Genomic DNA, 11833 nt, shown 5'->3' on the forward strand with positions numbered 1-11833 from the left:
GTTTTATTACTAATGATTTTTTTAAATAATCAAATATTTTCTGTATACAGCAAAGTAGGAGTTATGTCTGCATTCTCAGCTTTACATCAGACCTGTTCCTGGTGGGTGTTCCTCCGGGGCTGCCCCTTGTCACCAATCCTGTTCGTGATGCTCATAGACAGGATTTCAAGGCACAGTTAAGGACCAGATGGTGTCCAGTTTGGTGACCTCAGAATTACATCGCTGGTCTTTACAAATGATGTGGTGCTGTTAGCTTCATTGCTGACCACCGATGTGCACGCACAGGTTTGAGACCGAGCGTGAAGCAACTGGTATGAGACTCAGCACCTCCAAATTTGAGACCATGGTCCTGTCAGAATGGGGTGGATTGTTCCCACTGGGTCAGGGAGGTTTCTTCCCCAAATGGAGAAGTTCAAGTATCTTAGGGTCTTGTTCACAAGTTGAGTGTGAGATGACAGACAGATTGGTTCTGTGTCTCCTGTACTGGACCATCATGGAGAAGAAAGAGCTGAGCCAGGAGGTGAGACTCTCGATTTACCTATGTGGTTATGCTCCTGTTTTGATCTATGGTCATGAACTTTTGGTAATGACAGAAAGGACAAGGTCATGGATACAAGTGGCAGAAATGACATTCCTCCTTGGGTATCTGGCCTTACTTAGAGACACGGTAGTGCAGCAGATAACGGAATATTTACAGAGGAATCCTTCAAGTGGTGATACAAGCACCAAAGTTGGCACAACTACTCCTTTAACATTCCTCTTTCGAAAAAACTGAGTATCCGCTTGAATAATTCAATAGGTGGCCAGGTAGGGGTCAATTGAAGAATTACACAGGGGTCAAAATTAAAAAATATTCCAATCACATTGAAAGCTATACCACTTTATTTGTCTGAACATAAATATTCCAAAAATGTATAGTTTGGACTATCTATGGCTGAATGTTATGGAGTTACGGGGTAAAAACAGCAAGAATGGTAACAAAGGTCAGCTTTATTCATTCATTCATTTTTTATTTGAAACAGACAAATGAAGTCCATATGGAATTAAAAGAAAAAGACAACAAGTAAAACATTCATTTAAATAGTCTGTCCATCCAATGATTCCTCAAAGTAGCAGTGTAATGACAACAGCTCAAATTAGGGTTAATCATACAACCCCTGGCAATAATTATGGAATCACCGGCCTCGGAGGATGTTCATTCAGTTGTTAAATTTTGTAGAAAAAAAGCAGATCACAGATATGACACAAAACTAAAGTCATTTCAAATGGCAACTTTCTGGCTTTAAGAAACACTATAAGAAATCAGGAAAAAAAATTGTGGCAGTCAGTAGCGGATACTTTTTTAGACCAAGCAGAGGAAAAAAAATATGGAATCACTCAATTCTGAGGAAACAATTGTTGTGTGTTGGGGGATGTGGCTGGATGTTTTGGTGTTCTTTTCTTTTCTTTGCTCTTCAGGTGGCATGGAAACTGATTTGTCTGTGGAGAAGGTGCTGGCTGAAGAGTCCTCACCCTCATCAACATCATGTGAAGCACCTGTGACTGGTGCTCACATGCAACCTTAAAGACTTTCAGCTGAAGCAGATAATTGGATGGCGTTCTGCATTTAAGGCATGTGTGATTCAAGCAGAACTGCCGGGAACTCAACCTTGTGACCAGACGGGTGAGATCGTCGTCTCGGGAGCCATCTCATCATCAGTGGATGCAGAGAACGTCCAGGTTTGATGCATGGTCTGTGAAAGCGGAGGGGGTGAGGTCTCACGCTCGTCAGCACACTTCCTGAGGTACGTTAGATTTTGTGACTAACATTTATACAGTCAGTAAATGTGGTGTCCCTCACACCTTATTATATTGAGCTGTATGTTGGTCGTGTAATCAGCTTCCACTGCAGTGGAGTTTTGTGAACCGGATGTTCCATGCCTGCAGGGTGGGAAGCTGATTTGCAATTAAGCCAGGAAGTGTTTGCTGTTTGTGCACCTTTGAGCGTTCTCTCTGTGTGTTGAGTGTGGACTCACATAATGATTCCTTCTTTCACAGACTCGGTTTGTCGCGGCCACCTGGGGGGTGTCGGCGGGGTCCTTGGGTCCGAATTGGTTCTGGCTCCGGACCGTTGGCGCTGCTGGGAGCGCACCGCAAAACCACCACGCCAGACCGCGCACTTTTATATTTTTTCACAGCACTGTTATGTTCATTAAACTCTGTTATCCTTTGTACCGTGCTCTGCTTATTTTATACTGGGTCCTTCAAACGCTGGTCAGTTCTCCGGGCTGCGTCCGACACATAACAGTAGTTCCCGGCCATTCCATAATGGACCCAGCGGCAGAAGCGGTTCCTTTTGCCGAAAAAATTCAAGAACACTTGGAGAAAATATGGGAGCAATTACAGCATCTTGCAAACCAAATGAAACAGACGCCCGTGTTACAGAGCTTGCAGCGCAAGCCGTTCCGCTTCCTGCTGCTCCAGCTGCGGCACCATCGATACTAGTGCAGATAACTCCGTCACCCAGAGATTCGGCGTCCGAACCGATTGTTTGTCGTCCGGAGCCTTGTGCAGTGATGCAATGTTCTCTGGTTTCTGCTCAGTCAGGTTGGAGCGCCGCAGCTTTATGAGGAATGTTTGTAGATGGGTTAAATGAGTCATTAAAAGACGAGCCGGCAGTCCGTGACGAGCCAAACGATTTAGATGAGCTAATATCGTTGGTGATTCGTCTAGATGATCGGATGAAGGAGCGTGGACGCGAGAGAGGACGCCCATTAGAGCGGGTTTTTTCGTCTCGGGGCTTTCCCCAACACAGATTTGGGCCGCCTCTTCTTCGCCCCACTGAGGCTCCTCCGACGGGACCTCTGGCTCCTCCTGTTGACGAGCCCATGCAGCTCGGACGAGCAGAGATTACTGTATTACCCCGACATGTAAGCGTCAAGAGAAATAATGGTGACGTATCTCCAAGTGTTCTGGGACAGGCAAAATAACACACATAAAAAAAAAATCTAGCACGAGTAAATGTTTTGTTTTCTTTAAATAGGGGTTATAATTGTATGGGGAGTCAGAGGCGTATCTGGTGGAGTGACTGTTAGGCGGTTAGAAGTCCGCCTGGGCTCACGTCATTGTTAATTTTTATGTGTTTTTAGGTATTTTCTGTTTGGGTTGTTGGGTCATTTTATTTTGTTGTTTTTTATTTCTCTACATCCCTAACCCCAATCTCACTTGCCCCAAGACCGTTTGTCTTGTGGGTTGTGGGGTGGTGCAGGTTGGTCACGCTGAGCATTCTCAGAAGACCTCTGCACCTAGGGGGGGGGGGGGGGGTGTTAGAGGCGTTTTTCTTGGTTTGGTTAGGGCCCGGTTCCACTCCAGCCTCGGTGAGCCTTTGTACCGTTCGTCATTGGTGTTGCCGGGGTGTGGTGCAGCGGAGACTTACCTCAGTCGGAGGGGTGGGCCGATCTGTTGCCGTTCGCCATTTCGGTAGTTCCACCCCTCCCGAGAGGCTGGGGTATGGCCGAGTTGGGGCACCGGACGTATTTCCAGTTCTCTGCTGCGCCTTGGGGTTGGAGCTGGGTTAGTTTTTTCCTGTTCCCTTCTCCGGCTTAATGTTTTGAGCCGTTCGCCAAAGTTGAGCCGCCGAGGGGCTCTGGGAGGGACCCGGGGTCTTTCGGGGTGCCGGGGAGGGTAACAGGGTTTACGGTCATTTTATATCCCCCCGGGGTTGTTTTTGGTAGTCCTTCGGGGGTTGATTTTGATTTTGTTCTGTTTCCTTCCGGGTTCTACCTCCAGGGTTGATGGGACAGTCCTCTGGGGGGAATTGGCTTGGGGCCAACTAGCCAATGTGACCGGGTCTGGGTTCCGGGGTTGTGGGGAGGGTACCTCCTGGGGTTGATGGTACGGTCCTCTGGGGGGCGCCGTTTGCTCCATGTACACCTGGGGACCTTTGTGGGATTTTGGTTCTGGCTGTTCCTCCTGGAACTGGCGATGAAGGCCTTCTGGGGGGGGGGGGGGTTGGGCTCTGCAGGTCATTCTGGGGGGGTTGTTTGTTATTTTTCTTTTATGCATTTACGTTTGTATTGTGTTTGTGGGGCTGTGTTGGGTTTTTGTGTTTGGGAGTTTTTCTTTTCTTCCCGGGGTTTGATGGGACGGTCCCCTGGGGAGGTTTTGGGTGGGTTTTATGTTTTTTTTCTGTGTTGAATTGTACTGGGGAATGTTTTGGGGCTTTTGTTGATTCCAGCCAGCCTTCCAGCTGCGGTGCCTGTCCTGCTGTCTGTGGTGGACCTTAGGAGCGTGGTGCTGTCTGCTTCCTGACGTGGACCCCGGAGGGAGGTGCTGTTCTCGGGCCTGGTCTGTTCGGTCGCCAGGAGGCTTCCCGTTGATGGGGGGGTACTGTTGTGTGTTGGGGGGTGTGGCTGGATGTTTTGGTGTTCTTTTCTTTTCTTTGCTCTTCAGGTGGCATGGAAACTGATTTGTCTGTGGAGAAGGTGCTGGCTGAAGAGTCCTCACCCTCATCAACATCATGTGAAGCACCTGTGACTGGTGCTCACATGCAACCTTAAAGACTTTCAGCTGAAGCAGATAATTGGATGGCGTTCTGCATTTAAGGCATGTGTGATTCAAGCAGAACTGCCGGGAACTCGACCTTGTGACCAGATGGGTGAGATCGTCGTCTCGGGAGCCATCTCATCATCAGTGGATGCAGAGAACGTCCAGGTTTGATGCATGGTCTGTGAAAGAGGAGGGGGTGAGGTCTCACGCTCATCAGCACACTTCCTGAGGTACGTTAGATTTTGTGACTAACATTTATACAGTCAGTAAATGTGGTGTCCCTCACACCTTATTATATTGAGCTGTATGTTGGTCATTTAAATCAGCTTCCACTGCAGTGGAGTTTTGTGAACAGGGTGTTCTATGCCTGCAGGGTGGGAAGCTGATTTGCAATTAAGCCAGGAAGTGTTTGCTGTTTGTACACCTTTGAGCGTTCTCTCTGTGTGTTGAGTGTGGACTCACATAATGATTCCTTCTTTCACAGACTCGGTTTGTCGCGGGGTCCTTGGGTCCGAATTGGTTCTGGCTCCAGACCGTTGGTGCTGCTGGGAGCGCACCGCAAAAACCACCACGCCAGACCGCGCACTTTTATATTTTTTCACAGCACTGTTATGTTCATTAAACTCTGTTATCCTTTGTACCGTGCTCTGCTTATTTTATACTGGGTCCTTCAAACGCTGGTCGGTTCTCCGGGCTGCGTCCGACACATAACAACAATTATGGAATCACCCTGTAAATTTTCATCCCCAAAACTAACACCTGCATCAAATCAGATCTGCTCGTTAGTCTGCATCTAAAAAGGAGTGATCACACCTTGGAGAGCTGTTGCACCAAGTGGACTGACATGAATCATGGCTCCAAGAGAGATGTCAATTGAAACAAAGGAGAGGATTATCAAACTCTTAAAAGAGGGTAAATCATCACGCAATGTTGCAAAAGATGTTGGTTGTTCACAGTCAGCTGTGTCTAAACTCTGGACCAAATACAAACATGGGAAGGTTGTTAAAGGCAAACATACTGGTAGACCAAGGAAGACATCAAAGCGTCAAGAAAGAAAACTTAAAGCAATATGTCTCAAAAATCGAAAATGCACAACAAAACAAATGGGAGGAAACTGGAGTCAACGTCTGTGACCGAACTGTAAGAAACCGCCTAAAGGAAATGGGATTTACATACAGAAAAGCTAAACGAAAGCCATCATTAACACCTAAACAGAAAAAAACAAGGTTACAATGGGCTAAGGAAAAGCAATTGTGGACTGTGGATGACTGGATGAAAGTCATATTTAGTGATGAATCTCAAATCTGCATTGGGCAAGGTGATGATGCTGGAACTTTTGTTTGGTGCCGTTCCAATGAGATTTATAAAGATGACTGCCTGAAGAGAACATGTAAATTTCCACAGTCATTGATGATATGGGGCTGCATGTCAGGTAAAGGCACTGGGGAGATGGCTGTCATTACATCATCAATAAATGCACAAGTTTATGTTGATATTTTGGACAATTGAAGGATGTTGGGGATGATGAAATCATTTTTCAAGATGATAATGCATCTTGCCATAGAGCAAAAACTGTGAAACATTCCTTGCAAAAAGACACATAGGGTCAATGTCATGGCCTGCAAATAGTCCGGATCTTAATCCAATTGAAAATCTTTGGTGGAAGTTGAAGAAAATGGTCCATGACAAGGCTCCAACCTGCAAAGCTGATCTGGCAACAGCAATCAGAGAAAGTTGGAGCCAGATTGATGAAGAGTACTGTTTGTCACTCATTAAGTCCATGCCTCAGAGACTGCAAGCTGTTATAAAAGCCAGAGGTGGTGCAACAAAATACTAGTGATGTGTTGGAGCGTTCTTTTGTTTTTCATGATTCCATAATTTTTTCCTCAGAATTGAGTGATTCCATATTTTTTTTCCCTCTGCTTGGTCTAAAAAAGTAACCGTTACTGACTGCCACAATTACTTTTCCTGATTTCTTATAGTGTTTCTTAAAGCCAGAAAGTTGCCATTTGAAATTACTTTAGTTTTGTGTCATGTCTGTGATCTGCTTTTTTTCTACAAAATTAAACAACTGAATGAACATCCTCCGAGGCCGGTGATTCCGTAATTTTTGCCAGGGGTTGTAGTCTGCATGATGGAATTTTCAGATTCCTCCAACCGCTGCATGAATTTAAATATGAAATGTCTCAGCAGAGCTTCACAGGTGGGAATATGTGCATCCACAAACAACTGATTTGCACTGTGCCACCTGGGCATCCTCATCAACAGCCTAAAGGTGTCATTATAGGTATGGAAGTAAATCTGTGCCAGCAGAGTTTGAATTTTAATTTTTAAGGCTGAATTTTTTTAGCATCAAAATATTCAGCCTCAAAAACTTCAACCTAAAAAAAAAATTCAACTTCAAAAGAATTCAACTTCAAAAAAAAAAATTCTTCCTCAAAAAATAGAAAACAGACAGCCAGCAGAAGGCAGAAAAATGCTTCCAAAATTTTTTTTTCCAGCATTTTTTGTTACAAGCAGGCATCTATGCTAGATCAAGTCCTTATATAGTAAGGTTTCACATCAGGGGCAATGCCAAAAATAAAAATAATTTTTTTGGCCATTTTGGGCCAAAACCCCCCATTTTTGGGTCAAATTCAAGAATAGTCCAATCCTTTTGATATACATATCAAATTACTCGTCTTGACGAGTAGAGTTCAAAAATATATAGTTTGACCTATTTTTGACCTTGCGTTACATCACAATGAGCGTTTCTTCACTTTTCATGAAGGGTCAAATTCATAAAATCTGTTATGATGGTCCGATTATGATCATTTTGGTGTTTAATTATATGTTTTCTTGCACAAGAAAACCAATAAGACAACTTACTTACCATTATGCCAGTCTTAGCTATGAAAATACAATTATGTCAGATAAGATGGGTCTATTGATTAACTTTACCCAACTTCAAAATGGTTATGACATCAAAATTGATCATAATTGGCCTCTTTTACATCAAGCACATTAATTAAATATAAAAATTGCATAAGTATGTTTTTTGTGAATATAAATAAAATCAGAATACAAAAGCAAAGAAGACAGAGACATTTTAGAGTACACTATGGCTAATTTATTAAAATCATTTTTATGATTTATTGTTTCCATTACACAACATATTCTTGATACCTCAAGTATCAGAACCATTCAAAATAAGTTCAGTACACCTGCTGACATTATTATTATTATTATTTTTGTTGTTGTTATTAGTACCAAATTGACAAATTTTAGTTACCTTAAAGGGGCATTCCATAAAAAAAATAACTGATTACCACCCATGTTATGGAAAAACATATATTAATATGATTTTGGTAAAACTATGATTTGATGTGATTTGACATCATTTGAAGTATGAGCGTGAGCAGCTTATCACACAGATAAAACTCAGGGAAGATCACATCTTTATCCTTCTTACTTCTCACAATCATTATATTACTCTTAATGAGGTTATACAAAATATGTTCATTGCTAAACAGAGAACATGTGTTTTGCAAATGTTGCATCCCTGCACTATATGGGCAGATTACCACCAGATCATCTGCATACATGAGATAGTTGACAGTTGTTCCAATGACACAGACAGTTTTACAATGATTTAACTTTGAGAACATTTCATCAATGTATACATTAAATAAGAGTGGAGAGAGAATTCCTCCTTGCTGCACACCATTGCTGACATGAACAGGCTCCGAGAGAGCACTGTCCCACTTTACATGCATAACCTGACCTGCATACCAGAAGGATAGAATTTGAAGCAAATGTTTAGGCACACCTTTATTGATTAATTTCATAATAAATCATTTATTGTGCCTTATTGGTGCCTTTGATTAATTTCATAATAAATCATTTATTGTACCTTATTGGTGCCTTTGTGGCACCAATAAGGTACAAAAAGACAGACAAATTAAAATTTAGAAACTTTTCCCCACAATTTCTTTAAGTACATAGATGCATGTTGGTGCCATGTTGCTTTTTGAAGCCAAACTGATTATCACTTGTCAGAACATACATTTCCAATCTCATGTAAAGAATATTCTCTAAAACCTTTGAAAGAGCAGATGCAAGAGCAACTGGCCTGTAGTTTTGCAAGCTATTCAGTTTAGCTGCCTTGTCTTTAATGACAGGAACCAAAGCAACAGATGTGACAGAACTGGACCATGGGTTAAAAACCAGTAAAGCACATGGACAGCAAGGGACATAATCTATAGCTGGAAAATTTTACATGTTACATGACTGTTATGCAGTCAAGCCCACAAGCTTTATTATTTCCACATTTCAGGATTGTTTCATAGACTTTGTTAGCATGACAGTCAGATCAATATTCTTAATAACATTTTCACTTTGCACAGAGTTCAATAAGTCACAATTATGTCTTCGCCACAATTCTGCAATATGTTCTGGTCCACATAGCCCTTCTATGTTCGATGGTAGGGGTTGTTTTAGCATTAGACTTCTTTCCAAAATTCAAAAAAGTCATTGCCTTGATGTCTTTTTGCAAGAGCATCTGCTCTCATCATAGGTTCATTTCTTTTTAGATAATGAAGTGCATTTTTAAATCTGGAATTGGTGGCTTTTTTAAGTTCAAACAATAACCCCTGTCTAGGCTTCCCAGCTTCTCTGGCTGCAGCATGGTGTTCTGACACAAAATCCTTCCAACCAGGTTTGACAAAATTCTTTTTGCCCTTCCTACTCAGAAAACTTGCACTGCTTTCTTGCAAAATGTTTTCAAATAATATACATAGGTCATTACAATGCTGTACATTCTTACAGTTTGGATTAAGACATGACAATGCCTCTCTTTGTAATTTAACAGCATGCATCAGCACATTTGTCACAGTTGACTATAGATTAATATCTTCTTCTGTTAATTTAGACCAATCAGGCCTGATTGTACAGCTGTCATTTATCTTTTCAACAACCATAGGAATACTCTTCACATTCAGAGGTATATGATCAGATAAAGCATGGCTGCATAAAATACCAGCATGAGCCAGAGCAGCATGGGCATGTGCATGTACAGACACAAGGTCCAGCCAGGGGGTAGAATGCCGGGCTTCACTTATGTAGGTGAAGCGATTATCTGTCAGGAGCATTTTACTTGAAAGAACCATATTACTGTCTTCACAAAACTGTTCTAGATGATTTCCAAAAGCAGAGGAATTCCTTGACAAATCTGCATGTCTCCAATTACAGAGACAAAAGTTGTGGCAGTCTTTTCAATAAATGATTTGATAAATGCTAATTTGTTTAAGAACTCATCTTCTAATTGATGACTCATAAGGCATGTACACATTTAGCATGTGTGCTAATTTAGCTTTAGTTTGTGCAGGGGTCAGAAGTTAAATTTGCTCCAAATATTGTAAAATGTGACGCAAATTATTGGTTAATAGGGTTTTAAAAAGGAATAGTTTGCACCGTGTCATGCTTAGTTATCATGTTAACATATGTCACGTCATAGAATCTAATGGACGTCGACATTGTTTGACCTTTACCTTGCAGACCAAAGATTTAACACAGTCAAAATTATTCAGTTTATTAATCCTGAGTTCAACCAATAGTTTGCACTTTTTTTTTTTTTTTTTTACCAAAATTGGAGCAACTTTAACTTCTGACGCCTATACAAAAAGAAATGGACCTTTGTCACAATTCTTAATGTTTTTACCCATAACAATCATAGTCCAAACTACACCTTTCTGGAATCTTTGTGATCAGACACATAAGGTGGTATAGCTTTCAATATGATTAGAACATTTTTAAATTTTGACCCTGTGCAATTCAATTGACCCCTACCTGGCTGACCAATTGAAAATTCAAGTGGACAGTTTTTTCAAAAGACTATCTAAGATTATGTGTGCCAATTTTGGTGCTTGTTTACAAAAATGAACAATTGTGACTAGGGTGAGAAGCACAAATATCTGGGACTCAAAAGGAGCCAGCTGAGGTGGTTCTTGGGTGAAGACAAACCCATGATTGCCTACCTCGGGAGGTCTTCCACATACATCCAATTGGGAGGAGGCCCCAGGGAAGACCCAGGACACAGTGAATGGATTATACAGTAGTGTTCATAATAATAGTGCTATGTGACTAAAAAGATTAATCCAGGTTTTGAGTATATTTCTTATTGTTACATGGGAAACAAGGTACCAGTAGATTCAGTAGATTCTCACAAATCCAACAAGACCAAGCATTCATGATATGCACACTGTTAAGGCTATGAAATTGGGCTATTAGTAAAAAAAAAGTAGAAAAGGGGGTGTTCACAATAATAGTAGTGTGGCATTCAGTTCATCAATTTTGTGGAACAAACAGGTGTGAATCAGGTGTCCCCTATTTAAGGATGAGTCCAGCACCTGTTGAACATGCTTTTCTCTTTGAAAGCCTGAGGAAAATGGGACATTCAAGACATTGTTCAGAAGAACAGCGTAGTTTGATTAAAAAGTTGATTGGAGAGGGGAAAACTTATACGCAGGTGCAAAACATTATAGGCTGTTCATCTACAATGATCTCCAATGCTTTAAAATGGACCAAAAAAACAAACCAAAACAAAAAAAAAAACAGACACGTGGAAGAAAATGGAAAACAACCATCAAAATGGATACAAGAATAACCAGAATGGCAAAGGCTCACCCATTGATCAGCTCCAGGATGATCAAAGACAGTCTGGAGTTACCTGTAAGTACTGTGACAGAAGACGCCTGTGTGAAGCTAATTTATTTGCAAGAATCCCCCGCAAAGTCCCTCTGTTAAATAAAAGACATGTGCAGAAGAGGTTACAATTTGCCAAAGAACACATCAACTGGCCTAAAGAGAATTGGAGGAATATTTTGTGGACTGATGAGAGTAAAATTGTTCTTTTTGGGTCCAAGGGCCGCAGACAGTTTGTGAGACGACCTCCAATTCAAGACACCGTTCACAGTGAAGACAGTGAAGCATGGTGGTGCAAGCATCATGATATGGGCATGTTTCTCCTACTATGGTGTTGGGCCTATATATCACATACCAGGTATCATGGATCAGTTTGGATATGTCAAAATACTTGAAGAGGTCATGTTGCATTATGCTGAAGAGGACATGCCCTTGAAATGGGTGTTTCAACAAGACAATTAACCCAAGCACACTAGTAAACGAGCAAAATCTTGGTTCCAAACCAGCAAAATGAATGCCTCACAGATGTTAAGAAATCATGAGAAACTGTGGTTTATACAACTAAATACTAGTTTAGTGATTCACAGGAATGCTAAAAAAGCAGTTTGAACATAATAGTTTTGAG

This window comes from Thalassophryne amazonica, chromosome 10, assembly GCF_902500255.1.
Source record: "Thalassophryne amazonica chromosome 10, fThaAma1.1, whole genome shotgun sequence".
Taxonomy (NCBI): Eukaryota; Metazoa; Chordata; class Actinopteri; order Batrachoidiformes; family Batrachoididae; genus Thalassophryne; species Thalassophryne amazonica.